This window comes from Myotis daubentonii, chromosome 5 (genome assembly GCF_963259705.1).
Source record: "Myotis daubentonii chromosome 5, mMyoDau2.1, whole genome shotgun sequence".
Lineage (NCBI taxonomy): Eukaryota > Metazoa > Chordata > Mammalia > Chiroptera > Vespertilionidae > Myotis > Myotis daubentonii.
Genome location: NC_081844.1, coordinates 55,399,154 through 55,414,376, shown reverse-complemented (window position 1 = coordinate 55,414,376; position 15,223 = coordinate 55,399,154). Strand labels below are relative to the sequence as shown.

At 37.0% G+C, this 15,223-nt stretch overlaps 1 protein-coding gene, 1 long non-coding RNA gene and 1 pseudogene across 10 annotated transcripts in view; 2 read left to right on the top strand and 1 right to left on the bottom strand.

Annotated features, from left to right (window-relative positions):
• The window catches only part of LOC132235471 (uncharacterized), a 189,437-nt gene that overhangs the window by 90,339 nt on the left and 83,875 nt on the right, over window positions 1-15,223 (top strand). The window lies entirely within an intron of this gene.
• LRBA (LPS responsive beige-like anchor protein) overlaps window positions 1-15,223 on the bottom strand; it is a 593,124-nt gene that overhangs the window by 559,367 nt on the left and 18,534 nt on the right. The window lies entirely within an intron of this gene.
• LOC132234284 (small ribosomal subunit protein eS27-like) lies at window positions 3,757-4,086 on the top strand (annotated as a pseudogene).

Genomic DNA, 15,223 nt, shown 5'->3' with positions numbered 1-15,223 from the left:
TAAAAGTTCATTTTCTAAAAGCAATCAGGTGGCTTACACTAACTTGACTACCTGATACCAAACAATGCAGTTATTTCCTACCTGAAATTTCATCCAATGGCAATATACCCTCTGAAATGCTTCAGTGTCACATTCTCTCTGGGTTCAGATTACATAGACTCACTTTCTGTAAGTTAATAGTTTGATCAAGTATCTTCTTATAGTGTTAGAAGGAATCGCAAAGTTAGAGGACAAAAACTGTAATTTTAAAAAATGTATCAACTCTAATCTTTTTGTTCTACATTAATATTTCAAAAGAAGCAAATTGTATAAAATCAATACATTTTGTAATGTAGAGATAAAACCTCTAATATAACTGTGTGGTGAAACCTAAGTAAAAAGATGTCTAATAAAAATTTGTGTGAATTTTTGCCAAGTAAGCTATTACACAATTCCCTTTAAGAAACCAACTCATTATTATGAAAAATGGAAAACAAGGATGAAGTATCAAGCATTTACCCTGTCTTTTCAAATTCTTGATTTGATGAAGTTCTAAAAAAATAAAGTTTCACACACCAAAAAAAGTTGTTCATATTAGAAAATGCCAATTAATGAATGCAGAAAATGAGAAATTTAAAACATCACTGTTTGGAACTCCTGATAAAATGGATTTAAGTAATGATTATTAATGACTGCTAACACCATTTGTTAAAGGGTAAAAGTTTCAAGGAAGCTTGAAAATACCCAAATCAAGCTAATAATACCTAAGCCCACTGGATTAGTAATCTCACACCCAGGTCCTAAGATCACAGAGAGAAACACACTAGATTTATGCGCTTTCTTTTGGGATGCAGTAGTAAGTACATAGCCTGCCTAAAAGGAATTCACACGAGAGAAAAAAAAAAGAAAAACTTGTCATAATCTAATCAAGCTTTGATCAATTTATAAAAATGAATCCAGACAGTGAAAAAATCCTACAGAAAAAAAAAACGACTCAGCCCTGGCTAGTTTGACTCAGTGGATAGAGCATCAGTCTGCGGACTGAAGGGTCCCGGGTTCGATTTCAGTCAAGGGCACAATTCCTAGGTTTCGGGCTCAATCCCCAGTAGGGGGTGTGCAGGAGGTAGCCAATCAATGATTCTCTCTCATCATTGATGTTTCTATCTCTCTCTCCCTGTCCCTTCCAATCTGAAATCAATAAATATATATATTTTTTTAAGTGACTCAATCCTATAGAAAAAAAAGTAGATGGCAAGAAAAAAGGGAGGAGAAAGGAACCTAGACACTGAAAAAGATTTAAGAGACACATACACCAAATGAACTGCCTACACATTATTTGATTCATGATTCAAATAACCCAACTATACTTAAAACTAAAAAAAAAAAATTAATAGACAATGAGAGAATTTTGAACATTGATTATTCAATAAAATTTAGAAATTACTGTGAATTGTTTTTAAGAATGATAAAGGTACTGTGGTTTGATTTTTTTAAGTCTATCTTTTAAAGATACAACATGACATATTTACAAATTAAAAGAAGGGAAAACACATTACTGAGTTAGATATGGTTACATATTATATTAATTAAGATGTATAAATACTAAAAGTTGATAATGAAATCAATTAAAGACCTTACATTTTCTATCAGTTTTTAAGTTAAATAAAAAGGATTGTGCTTCCCTAGCCTGGCTCAGTGGTTGAGTGTCAACCAATGAACCAGGATGTCACGCATGATTCAATTCGTGGTCAAGGCACATGCCCGGGTTACGGGCTCAATCCCCAGTGTAGGGCATGCAGGAGGCAGCCAATCAATGACTCTCATCATGGATGTTTCTCTCTCGCTCTCTCTCTCTGTTCCTCTCTTGAAATCAATAAAAATATGTTTAGAAAGCATTGCGCTTGCTTAACTTAAATAATGAAATTTAAACTTCTACATTATTTCATACAATCCTCCAAAAGAGAATTTAAAACTTCATTAGCCAAAGTAAGAGCACTAACTACACTTATCCTGCCCACCTAGAAATCTGACAGCTTCAATCAATCTTCAATAGCTCTATATTAAAAATTAACCAGAAGTGCTTTTAAGCATCAGCAATGAAGTTTAGACAAGCAGAATATAAAAATCATTGCAAATGAAATCTATCAATCATTAATCAAGTAACTACTATGCACAGGATCAAATATAAGATGCACTCATTGATAAGGGATAACATTCATGTTCCATGGGCAAAATTAACAATGAGATAGATGCAAAGCACTACAAAACAACTCACAGAACCAACAACATATACTTCATTACTTATAGTATAGCAATGGCATAAATGTTAAGTGTCTTGAGTACCAACCAACTTGAAGAAACAAAAGACAAACCATTCCTTAATCAATTTTGTGTTCTTTGCATCTATCTGAATGTAGTAAGTGATCAAAAAAATATATTTGAATAAGCCAAATCATTTAAAGCACTTTATACTCACTACTTAAGTTACAGCATTATTTGTAACCAACAGCAACAAACAACTCAAATATCTAACAGTGGTGGAACTGTAATGTGTCAACTTGGGTAGGCTGAATTCTATTTCCCAGAATCCCCTTCCTGTACATACCTTGTTAGGGTAATCCACATGAAAAACTTTTGTGGGAAATATAAAGGGAGAAAGTGCGGTAGCAGCCATTTTGTAGCTCACACACATTTTCACCCAACTGATGGCTCCTCTCAATAGTGTGACATAATGGCTGGACCTACCACCGCCCCACCTTCCCCTAAATTTTCTTTCAGCTTCTTACACTTCTGGGCCAGATGTGTGTATTAAGTTTCATGACAAAGGAACCCAACTTCTGGAGGAGACATAGCATCAAGGTCAGAGGCAACCAGCAAGACCTGACATGGGTTATAGTCTGTCCTTGTGGGCCCAACTTGTACTTGTAGACTCCAGCTTATTCTTACTCTCCTCCACTTTACATCCATCTTCTCTTCCTGAATGCTTGCCTCATGAACTTTCAACCTCCACAATTAGCATGAAAACAAGAGCCTTACAGACACTGCTTAATCACCTCCTACAAGTTGATCACCTGCTAAAACAAAAAAATTAACTTTCCCCAAGGAATATAACAGGCCTCAGGGTCTACCAACATAACATTCACAAACTTTAGGATATAATCCAAAATTACTTGACATACAGAAATGTGATGAATTTCAAGAAAAATAACAATATACAAATGCCAACACCTAGATGACTCAGAGATTGGAATTATCAAAGATTTAAAGCAGCTATCATAACTAAGCTTCAGAAGGTGAAGACATGTGAAATGAATGGAAGATACAGGTTTTCAGCAGAAAAATCATAAAAGTGAAAAATATATCAAGCCTGGACAGACTCATTATTACAATGGAGATGACAGAGCAAATAATCAGTAAATAACAAAATAAATCAATATAATTATCTTAACCTTGAAGAACAGAGAGAAGTAAAATGAAGAGAAAAAAAAGGACTAGTCTCAGGGACATATGGGACAATAACAAAAAGCCTAATATACATGTTACTGGAAGCCCAGAAGAGGAGAGCAGAAAGAGACTGAGGCAGAAAAATATTTCAGTGAACTTGACAAATTTGGTTAAACACATAAATTACTTTGAGTATGGCATCATTATGAGCTCAAACTTCACTCGACTGCAAAAGCACTTGATTAGGTGATGTAGACTTCAAATTTCTCCCCTGCAATAGCAGACAGTAATCTGGACTACACAATCCTATCAGTTAAAAACTTAAGTACTCAGTCTATCGGATCTCGTGCTGCTCCCCTGGGTGTCACCTTGGAGATCAGGATGGGCTGCGCCAGCGAGAGGATCAACATGCCTTTGGCTAGAGATTTACTACATCCCTCCTTAGAAGAGGAGAAGAAAAAAACATTAAAAAAAAACAGCTAGCTCAAAGTCCAAATTCTTATTTTATGGATGTAAAATGTCCAGATTGCTACAAGATCACCACCGTTTTCAGCTATGCTCAGACAGTGGTTCTTTGCATAGATTGTTCAAGTGTTGTGCCAGCGGACAGAAGGAAAGGCCAGATTCACAGAAGGGTGTTCATTTAGAAGAAAGCAACACTAATGACCCACACAGCTTCCTGAATTTGGGTTACTGATATATCACAAAAAGCCTTATCAGTTTAGTAATTCTAGTTGATCTATCAGGATAATGTAATTACATTTAATTTGTAAGTATCCAACAGTGATCTCCTATTTTGATGTCAATTTTTCAATAAAGTTTTGATTATGGGGGGAAAAACTTAAGTACTCAGATCATAGGCATATTCACAAGGTATATATGGACTACTGAATACTAATCTAACATATATGTCATAAAAATAAGAAAAGGAAATTAAGTGAGGTAAAGAGATAACATACAGCAATTAGAAGTTCTAGTCTAAAGTCAGTTTTAATGTCAAAACAGAGTAGAAAGAGAAATACACAAATATATGTAAATCCAACTGTAAGGTAGGATTCATTAGTTTGCTGAAGTTCAGTTATAACTGTCCATTTTTCTTACAAGGACATTAAAGTGTTGTTTATAAATATAGGTTCAAAATTCACGACATCTCTGTTTTAAAAACGGATTAGAAAATTCTGTTCCTGTATTTTTCTAATGTTTTTCAAAGTATAAACAATTTTATAAGTGACACATGCTTTTCAGCAACAAAGTCAGAAAATAATGTAAATGTTTACAACCATTCATTTTCACAGGACAAATTTCATTTAAAAAGAAGTTACTTTCTCACTAATAGCTAAAATGCTACCTTTAAACATCAAAGGACAGATTGTGTTTACATTTATAAAAATACTGTTACTTAGAAAAGATAAATTCAGATCTTTCTATAGTAGAAAAACTATCTAATTCATCTTTAAATTTAATCTATCACTATATAAATAGTGACCTTTGGGTATTACTAGATTTTTTATAATCACTTATCACAAAATATTGTCAAAAGTTTATTTTTTAAAATAATATTATCTTTAAATCAACTAACCCAGGCACAAGTAAGCACTTCACAATAATCGGAAAGGAGACACCTAGGTGAGGTTTCTGTTATCAACCCCTTTAGTCTTCCTCAGGATGCCACAAGCTATAACTCTAACTAGACCATCTGACAGAATGAGGGCCACCACTGCAAAGCTAAATTTTTTCTTACTAAGAAAATAAATATAAATTCTAATACTTTCTTCATGTACTTTAATGAGCCATCTTAAGCATCCCACTTTGGAGACTATGGCTGCTACCATATGTTATTACAAAATTATTATTACCAAGTTTGAAGTTACAATCCAAGCTTTACCAAATCTTAGTCTTCCAAGGGGAAATTATACAGATGGCTTGGATATCTTTTTCAAAATCAAGGATAAGGCTAAATTGTATATATGTTTATGTAAAAGTAGGATAGCATTTATATAAACTTTTTCTGAGTAACAGTGTATCTCTTACTGACAGGATTTCATGTAATGTTAACAACTCTGAAAAGTAGACATTAATATCTACTTTTTTTCATTTTACAGATAGAAAAAAGTACTCTTCCTACTTTTATTTGCCCTTTCTTATTTTCAGTATTTTTCCCATATACTTTCTAATAAGAAATGTAGAATTACCTGGTTCTTTAAAAAGATCACTAAATATAGTTCTGGCCAGTGTGGTTCAGTTCATTGGGCCATAGTCTTATGCACCAAAAGGTTGCCGATTCAATTCTGGTCGTGGCACATACCTATGCTGTAGATTTGAGCTCCAGTGGGGATATGTACGGCAGGGAACTAATCAATGTTTCTTTCTCTCTCTCTCTCTCTCTCTTTCAGTCTCTCTCTCTCTCATACCCAGGTTGTAGATTCGCGCTCCAGTAGGGATGTGTACAGGAGGGAACTAATCAATGTTTCCCTCTCTCTCTCTTTCTCTCTCTCTCTCTCTCTCTCTCTCTCTCTCTCTCTCTCGTTAATAAAACATATTCCTGAATATAACTTTCCCTTAATGACAGATTCATTCATTAGTCATATCATTAGTGTTCTGCACTGCTGTTTTCAGGTGTGTTTTTTTAATTCTGGACCCTCCAAACTATTACGTATTCTATCATTAAACGAGTGTCAAGCACTCTCAGTGAATTATTTCACATATGCTAATGAAAGAAAATTAAACAACAAAGTTCAAATGTTAAATATGAGTCAATAATAGCGACAAAGTAGATTAGTGGTTGCCAGAGACTGCAGGAAAGGAGAAACAAGAAGTAACTGTTAATGGGTATGAATGAAAACTATGATAAAATACCATTTCTCACCCATCAGACTAGCAAAAACATCAAAAGCTTGACAATATCCACTGTGAGTAAACAAGCACTCTCATATAATGCTAGTGGGAATGCAAAATGGTTCAACCCACATGAAAGTTAATATTTTCTAATATCTAACATTTACACTTCTACCCAGCTATTCTACTTTTAGAAATATAACCTGGAGATACACTTCCAACCACACACAAAAAAAATTGAATGACATAATTTATTACAGCTTTTTTTTGGAAATTTTGCAAACTACCTAAAAGTCCAAATATATGGGATTGGTTAAATATTCAATGGCACCTATACACACACACATACACAGCTATACAGCTGTAAAAAATAATGAGGAAGATTGCCATGAGAAACTATTAGTGAATATAGTAAAGTTCCAAAGAGCATCCTCTGGGTGCCAAGACCATTCAAAGGGAAAAGTACAGGTTTATCAACAAATGGTGCTCGGAAAACTGGATATCCACATGCAAAAGGATCAATGACTATAGACCCTTACCTTACACCATATACAAAAATTAACTCAAAATGGATCAAAGATCTAAATGTCAGACCTGAAACTGTAAAACTCTTAGAAGAAAGCACAGGGCAAAAGTTTCACAAGACTGCATTTGGCAATGATTTTTTAAATATGACACCAAAAGCACAGCCAACAAAAGAAAAAAATCGACAAACCAGATTTCATGAAAATGTTAAGCATTAAAAGACACTATCACAGAGTAAAATAACACTATTAAACAGAGAAACCCACAGAATGGGACAAAATATTTGAGAATCATATATTTAATAAGGGATTAATAGCTAGAATCTATAGCGATCTCCTAAAACTCAACAACAAACAACCCAATTCAAAAATGGGCAATGGACATGAATAAACATTTCTCCAAAGAATATATAAATGGCCAACAAGCACATGAAAGGTGCTCAATATACTAATCATTAGGGAAATGCAAGCCAAAATCATAATGATGTATCACCTCACACCTAATAGGATGACTAGTACCAAAACAAAACAAATAATAAACAGAAATAAAAAGTATTGGTGAGAATGTGGAGAAATTGGAACGCTTGTGCAGTGTTGGATAGAATGGAAAACAGCAGAGCCAACTATGGAAACCAATACAGCAGCTCCTCAAAAAATTAAAACTAGAGCTATGCTACATTTATACCATGGAATACTATGCAGCTGTAAAAAAAAAAGGAGCTCTTACCCTTTCAAACAGCATGGAGAGACCTGGAAAATAGTATGCTAAGCAAAATAAGCCAGTCAGAGAAAGACAAGTATCACATGATTTCACTCATATGTGAAATCTAATGAACAAAATAAACTGAAAAACAAAATAGACCTAGAGACATAGAAGCATGAAACAGACTATCGAACCTTAGAGGGAAGGCAGGGGGTGGTTGGGAGAGATTAACTGGGAACTTATATATATACTAGAGGCCCTATGCACGAAATTATAGCAAGAGTAGGCCTTCACTGCCCCAGCTGCCTTGGCCCTCGCAACCCCGGCTTCGTCCGGAAGGTCGTCCAGAAGGCCGTCTGGATGTTCATTCACTGTTCGGCCGTTCGGTCAATTTGTATATTACACTTTTATTATTATAGATATATGCATAGCCTGTGGATACAGATAATAGTGTGGTGAAGTCCTGTGTGGAGCAGCTTGGGGGGCCATGGGGGTTAATGGGGAACAAAGGAGGACACCCGAAATAGTTTCAACAATAAAGATAAATTTAAAAAATTAAAACTGGATTCACCAGTAATTCCACTTCTGGATATAGACCCAAAAGAATTGAAAACAAGGTATCGAAGAGGTATCTGTACTCCCATGTTCATACCAGCATTAGTCACAATAGCTACTAGGTGTACCGATTAATAATGCGGATTTTGTAATCAAAGAAAACACAATAATTTCAAGAGAAACATCAAAAGTGCTTTATTCAAAGTAATGTCCATCACTAGCTACACATTTCCCCCATCTTTAGGTAATTTGTGGATACCGTTCCAATAGAACTTTTCTGGTTTTGAGGCAAACCATTCAGAGACCCAATTTTCCACTTCTTTGTATGTTTTGAAGTGCTGCTCAGAAAGTGCGTGTGCTATCGATCGGAATAAGTGGTAATCTGAAGGAGCAAGGTCTGGTGAAAACAGCGGGTGTGTTAATACTTCCCAGGCAAGAGCTTTTTACGCAGCGGTTCTCAACCTGTGGGTTGCAACCCCTTTGGCAGTCGAACGACCCTTTCACAGGGGTCGCCTAAGACCATCCTGCATATCAGATATTTATATTACAATTCATAACAGTAGCAACATTACACTTATGAAGTAGCAATGAAAATAATTTTATGGTTGGGTCACAACATGAGGAACTTTATTTAAAGGGCCAGAAGGTTCAGAACCACTGTTTTAACGTGTCTTTAACTGGTTTTGAAGTGTGTGATGGTGTATTATCATGAAGCAAAATTACTTTGCTGTGTCTTCTGTCACATTCTGGTCGTTTCACGATCAAAGCGTGGTTCAAATTGATTATTTGTTGTCGGTAGCGATCAGTATTAATGGTTTCACCTGGTTTTAGAAGCTCATAATACACCACACCTTCCTGATCCCACCAAACACAGAGCATTGTCTTCTTTCCAAAGCGATTTGGCCTTGCAGTCAATGTTGATGGTTGACCTGAATCAACCCATGATTTTGTGCATTTGGGATTCTCAAAATAAATCCACTTTTCAACGCATCACAATTCGATGCAAAAAAAGACTTTCTTTCGTGCCATTGACGCAATATTTTACTAATGACTTTTAGTTTTCCATCTGTCTTTCGTTCAGTTGATGTGGCACCCATTTTCCTTCCTTTAAAATCTTTCCCATTGCTTGTAAACAATAGGAAATTGTTTGCTGAGCAACGTTTAATCTTTCTACAAGTTGTTTTTGAGTTTGACACGCACCTTCATCCAACGATGCTTGTAATTGCTGGTCTTCAAACTTTTTTGATTGACCTGGACGTTGTCTTTCACATCAAAATCATCACTTTTAAAGCATTTAAACCAGCTTTCACAAGTATCTTGAAATGGAGCATGTTCACCATAAGCTTCCTGAAGTATTCAGCAGCATGTTTCTTCAAAATAATGAATTAAAACTTCCCACAAATGTTTTTTTTGGCATGAAATTCGACATTTTTAAGCATAAAAATATCTATGAAAATACCTTCAGAAATTTTGACATATGAAGTTTTGAAGCTTACTGTCAATACAACAAAATAGCATACATATCAAATCGCATATATGTCAACATATGTATAACTCCATCCATTGAAAAAAATCCACATTATTAACCACTACACCTAGTATAATGTAGAAATAACCCAAGAGTCCTATTAATAAATGAATGGATAAGCAAAATATAGTATATACAATACCATGAAAATTACTCTACTTTAAAAAGGAAATCCTGCCCTAACCGGTTTGGCTCAATGGATAGAGCGTCGGCCTGTGGACTGAAAGGTCCCAGGTTCAATTCCGGTCAAGGGCATGTACCTTGGTTGTGGGCACATCCCCAGTAGTGGGTGTGCAGGAGGCAGCTGATCGGTGTTTCTCTCTCATCGATGTTTCTAACTATCTCTCTCCCTTCCTCTCTGTAAAAAATCAATAAAAATATATTAAAAAAATAAAAAGGAAATCCTGCAATATATGACAACATGAATGATGTTGAGGACATTATGCTAAGTGAAATAAGCCAATCACAAAAAGGCATATACTGTATGATTCCACTTATGCAAGACACCTAGAGAATTCAAAAATCACAGAGACAGAAAGTAGAATGATGGTTGCCAGAGACTGGAGGAAATGTGGAGTTATTCTTCAATGGGTATAGTTTCAGTTCAGAGGAAGAGTTCTAGAGACGAATGGTGGTGATGGTTACAGAATATAACTGTACTTAATACCACTGAACTGAACACTTAAAAATAGTTAAGGCAGACGAGCCAGTGTGGCTCAGTGGTTGAGTGTCACCCACAAACCAAGAGGTCATGGTTCAATTCCAGGTCAGAGCACATGCCAGGGTTTGCAGGCTCGATCACCAGTAAGGGATGTGAAGGAGGCAGCCAATCAATGATTCTCATCTTTGATATTTCTCTCTCTCTCTCCCTCTTCCTTCCTCTCTTAAATCAATAAAAACATAAAAAATAGTTAAGGCGCCCTGACCAGTTTGGCTCAGTGGATAGAGCATCGGCCTGTGGACTCAAGGGTCCCGGGTTCGATTCTAGTCAATGGCATGTACCTTGGTTGCGGGCACATACCCAGGGGGGAGTGTGCAGGAGGCAGCTGATCGATGTCTCGCTCATCGATGTTTCTCTCTATTCCTCTCCCTTCCTCTCTGTAGAAAATCAATAAAATATATTTTTTAAAAAAATAGTTAAGGCAAATTTTGTTTTATGTATTTTTTACCATAATAAAAAAAAAGATGGGGGAAAAAGCATATGCTACCTTTTGTGTAAGAAGCAGAAATTAGAAAACATACATGTACCTGCTTTGCTTAACAAAAATAAACAAATGAAAGGAAAATCAGAAAATAATGAAGCTGATTACTGATAACAGTGAGAGAAAAGATGTTCCACATGCTCAGTAAATTTTTTAATTAAATCAAGAAAGATGGCAAGTGAAGAAACTAGAATCAAAACTAAGAATTCAACTGCAGTTCAAATTAACATCACAATCATATCTACAGAAGGAAGAAAAAGAGCTAATCAAAGTAATTTATGAACACAGTATTTGATTATACAACTGACCCTTGCACAATATGATTTTAAACTGGGTGGGTCCACTTACATGCAGATGTTTTCAATAAATATACTGGAAAATTTTGGAGATTTGTAACAAGTTTTAAAAAGTCACAAACCACGTAGCCTGGAAATATTTTTTTAAAAAGTTAGGTATGTCAAAAATACATAAAATGTATGTAGTTACTGATCTATTTTATTATTTCCTACCATGAAATGTACATAAGTCTATTATTAAAAGTTAAAATATATCAAAACTTATGTACATAAACACAGATAATACTAATATGTGGTGCCATTCACAATCTTTTGGTTTTACAAGGTGTGGACAAAGGAGAGCCATTTTTCTGGATTGGTTCCACTGTTGCTTTGTCCCTGAAGTCAGAAGTACTTTGACAGTAAGGGACTTCCTTTTAAAGTTTTTTAACATTGGACAATGCAGATGGCCACCCAGAACCTCATAAGTTGAACATCAAAGGTGTCGAAGTGATCTACTTGCCCCCAAACACATCTGTATGTAATTCAGCCTCTAGATTAGGAGGTCAAAAGGCTCATCACACACACTACTCTATGGAAAGGATGGTCAACACTACAGAAAAGAACCCAAAGAGAAATAATACATGAAAATTGGAAGGATTAGACCACTGAAAATGCTATCATTGCTACAGAAAAAGCCTTGAAAGCTATGCTGGAGAAAACTATGTCCAGAGGCTGTGTATGACTTCACAGGTTACAACAGAACTAATCAAGCAAATGGTAGAAGAGATTGTAGATATCACAACAAAGGTAGGGAATGAGGGTTTGAAGATATGGATCTTGGGATAAAATCAGTAGCTAACAGATACCACACCAGAGGAATTAACAGAAGTCAACTTGATGGAGGTGAGTGTTTTAGAACCATTGCCAGGCTCAAAGAAGACAACGTAATAGAAGTAGTGCCAGAAAACAAAATAACATTAGGTAACCTGGCAAAAGCGTTATGATTATTCAAGACTGCTTTTGACTTCTTTTATGACATAGACCCTTCTGTGATATGGGCACTGAAACTAAAGCAACTAATGTGAGAAGGATTGGTACCACATAGATACATTTTCAGAGAAATGAAAAAGCAAAAAAGACAGAAGTTACTATGTATTTTCATAAAATCACACCAAATGTGCCTATCTCTCCTTCATCCCCTTCCACCTCCTCCACTTCTTCCCCCTCTGCTCCCCTGAAATAGCAATATCAACCCCTACTTTTCCCCCTCCTCCTCCTCTTCAACATGAAGATGACGAAGACCTTTATGATGATCCACTTCCACTTAATGAACAGTAAATAATCATCATAGTGCACAGTTAATAAACTTATATGTTGTGGATGTGTGTGAATGGCTTGGTGTGAAAATCTAGTAACTATATGGCAAGAACTATATAAGACATTTTTGTGTAATCATCTCCATCATCAACATCATCTCCTAAGTATTCATCATGTAGAACATCATGTGCAAGACCTGCATTGAAGTGGATAGACTATCCTTACACAGGCATACAGTGAGTGATATTTAATAAAAATTTAAAATTTAGTTATCTTACTATTTTATAACTTTGCTTTCAAAGAATTACATTACTGTATAGAATGCCTTTCTCTCAAAACTGGAGAAACTACATATCAGCCTATCAGCACAGGTAAGTGGGGGTTTTTTTTAACATAACAATGCTTGTAATACTGTATTATGAATATGATTGTATTTCTGAATGCCATAAAAATATTATAACTATTGAGAAACTAAGATGGCGGCATAGGTAAACACCGGGAAATTGCTGCCTCCCACAACAACTTCAAAAATACAATGAAAAGACAAAATGGACACCATCCAGAACTACAGGAAAGCTGGCTGAGTGGAAATTCTACAACTAGAAGGAAAGAGAAAAGCACACTGAGAGCCAGAGGAGCTGTAGAAGTAAAGTGCAGAGGTACAGAGGCTCGCGGGCTCGAGCGGAAAGGGGCTGGCACCTAAGGATGCGGCTGTCTTTTTGAATCGAGAGGGAGTCACAAGCTCCTGACTGCTCTGAACTCCGGTTCTGGGAAGTCTCTGGGGACCCAGGACTCATACAGGGAGAAATTGGACTATCTGGCAGAAGGCAGAACTCTGAACTCGAGGGCGGCTTTCCCTCAGAGGTGCTTGCAGCAATTATCGGGACACTGAGACGCGCAGCCCCTTAGGCAGGGCTGACGACCAGCCATAGCTGCTTGCTCCGCCCTTTGATTCCCTGAGACCCCACCCCACTCAGGCTGCAGCAGAGGCTTTTGCATATGAATGCCCTGGCCCTTTACAACCTGAAAATTACCTAACAAATTGCAGCCGGGCCAGACAGACCCAGAACTTCCAAGAGAAGGCCCAAGGCCCCACAGCAGCTTGCATTGCTTCACAGCTGGGCCTCATCAGGGCACCTCCAAACTCCAAAAAAGGAAGGGGAATCTGCAGTTCTCTTAGTAGCTCCTGCTGGGTAGGCTCAGGCAGAGGCTAAATTAGCACCTCCTTAGATCCAAGAGCCAGTGTACCCAGTTGTCAGAGGGGGACCATCCGGATTACAACTCCTCAGATCCATAAGGGACACACTCAGGGCGCAGACTCAGTGAGCACCAAAGCCCCACTGAAGCAAGTCTTGCCCCAGAAGGGTGTCTTCAGCACAGAAGTTCTCCCACTGCAGACACAGCCAATTCTCACTGCCAATTGGCCTGGAGGTCAATTCCTCCCAGTGATCCTACAACAATCAAGGCATAACTACAACAATCCTGTGCACAAAACCCACAAGGGGGTGCACCAAGAGTGTCCACCTCAGGTAACGGGGGAGGCTGAGCCACTGGGCCCTACAGGACACCTAGCACACAAAACCACTCTACCAACACAGGGAAGCATAAAAAATGCAGAGACAAAGAAACAGGTCACAAATGACAGAAATGGAGGAAAGCAAACGACTGGATATAGAGTTCAAAACCACGTTTATAAGGTTTTTCAAGAATTTTATGGAAACCGCCGATAAATTTAGTGAGACCCTGGAGGATATGAAAAAAGACCAACTAGAAATTAAACATACACTGACTGAAATAAAGAATAATATACAGAGATCCAACAACAGACAAGAGGATCCCAAGAATCAAGTCAAAGATTTGAAATACAAAGAAACAAAAAATGCCCAACCGAAAAAGAAAAAAGATTCCAAAAATATGAAGATAATGTAAGGAGCCTCTGGGACAACTTCAAGCATACCAACATCAGAATTATAGGGGTACCAGAAGAAGAGAGAGGGCAAGATATTGAAAACCTATTTGAAGAAATAATGACAGAAAACTTCCCCTACCTGGTGAAAGAAATAGACTTACAAGTCCAGGAAGCGCAGAGAACCCCAAACAAAAGGAACCCAAAGAGGACCACACCAAGACACATCATCATTAAAATGCCAAGAGCAAAAGACAAAGAGAGAATCTTAAAAGCAGCAAGAGAAAGACAGTCAGTTACCTACAAGGGAGTACCCATACGACTGTCAGCTGATTTCTCAACAGAAACCATGCAGGCCAGAAGTGAGTGGCAAGAAATATTCAAAGTGATGAATAGCAAGAACCTACAACCAAGATTACTTTATCCAGCAAAGCTATCATTCAGAATAGAAGGTCAGATAAAGAGCTTCACAGACAAGAAAAAGCTAAAGGAGTTCATCACCACCAAACCAGCATTATATGAAATGCTGAAAGGTATTCTTTAGGAAGAGGAAGAAGAAAAAGGAACTTTTACCATTTGCCACAGCATGGATGGAACTGGAGAGCGGATAAATACCACATGATCTCACTCATTTGTGGAATATAATGAACAACATAAACTGATGAACAAGGACTGATCCAGAGACAGAGGGGCATTGATTGGACTGTTGGGCCTTGGAGGGAAGGTAGGGGAGGGTGGGGGTAAGGGGGAAAGATCAACCAAAGGACTTATATGCAAGCATATAGGCCTACCCAATGGACACGAACAACGGGGGGGAGGGGGGGAGGGCATGAGCGGGGGGATGGGGGAGGGGGTAATGTGGGGATAAGGACACATATGTAATATCTTAATCAATAAAAAATATATTTAAAAAAAATACCCTAAAAAAAATATTATAACTATTAACTACTTA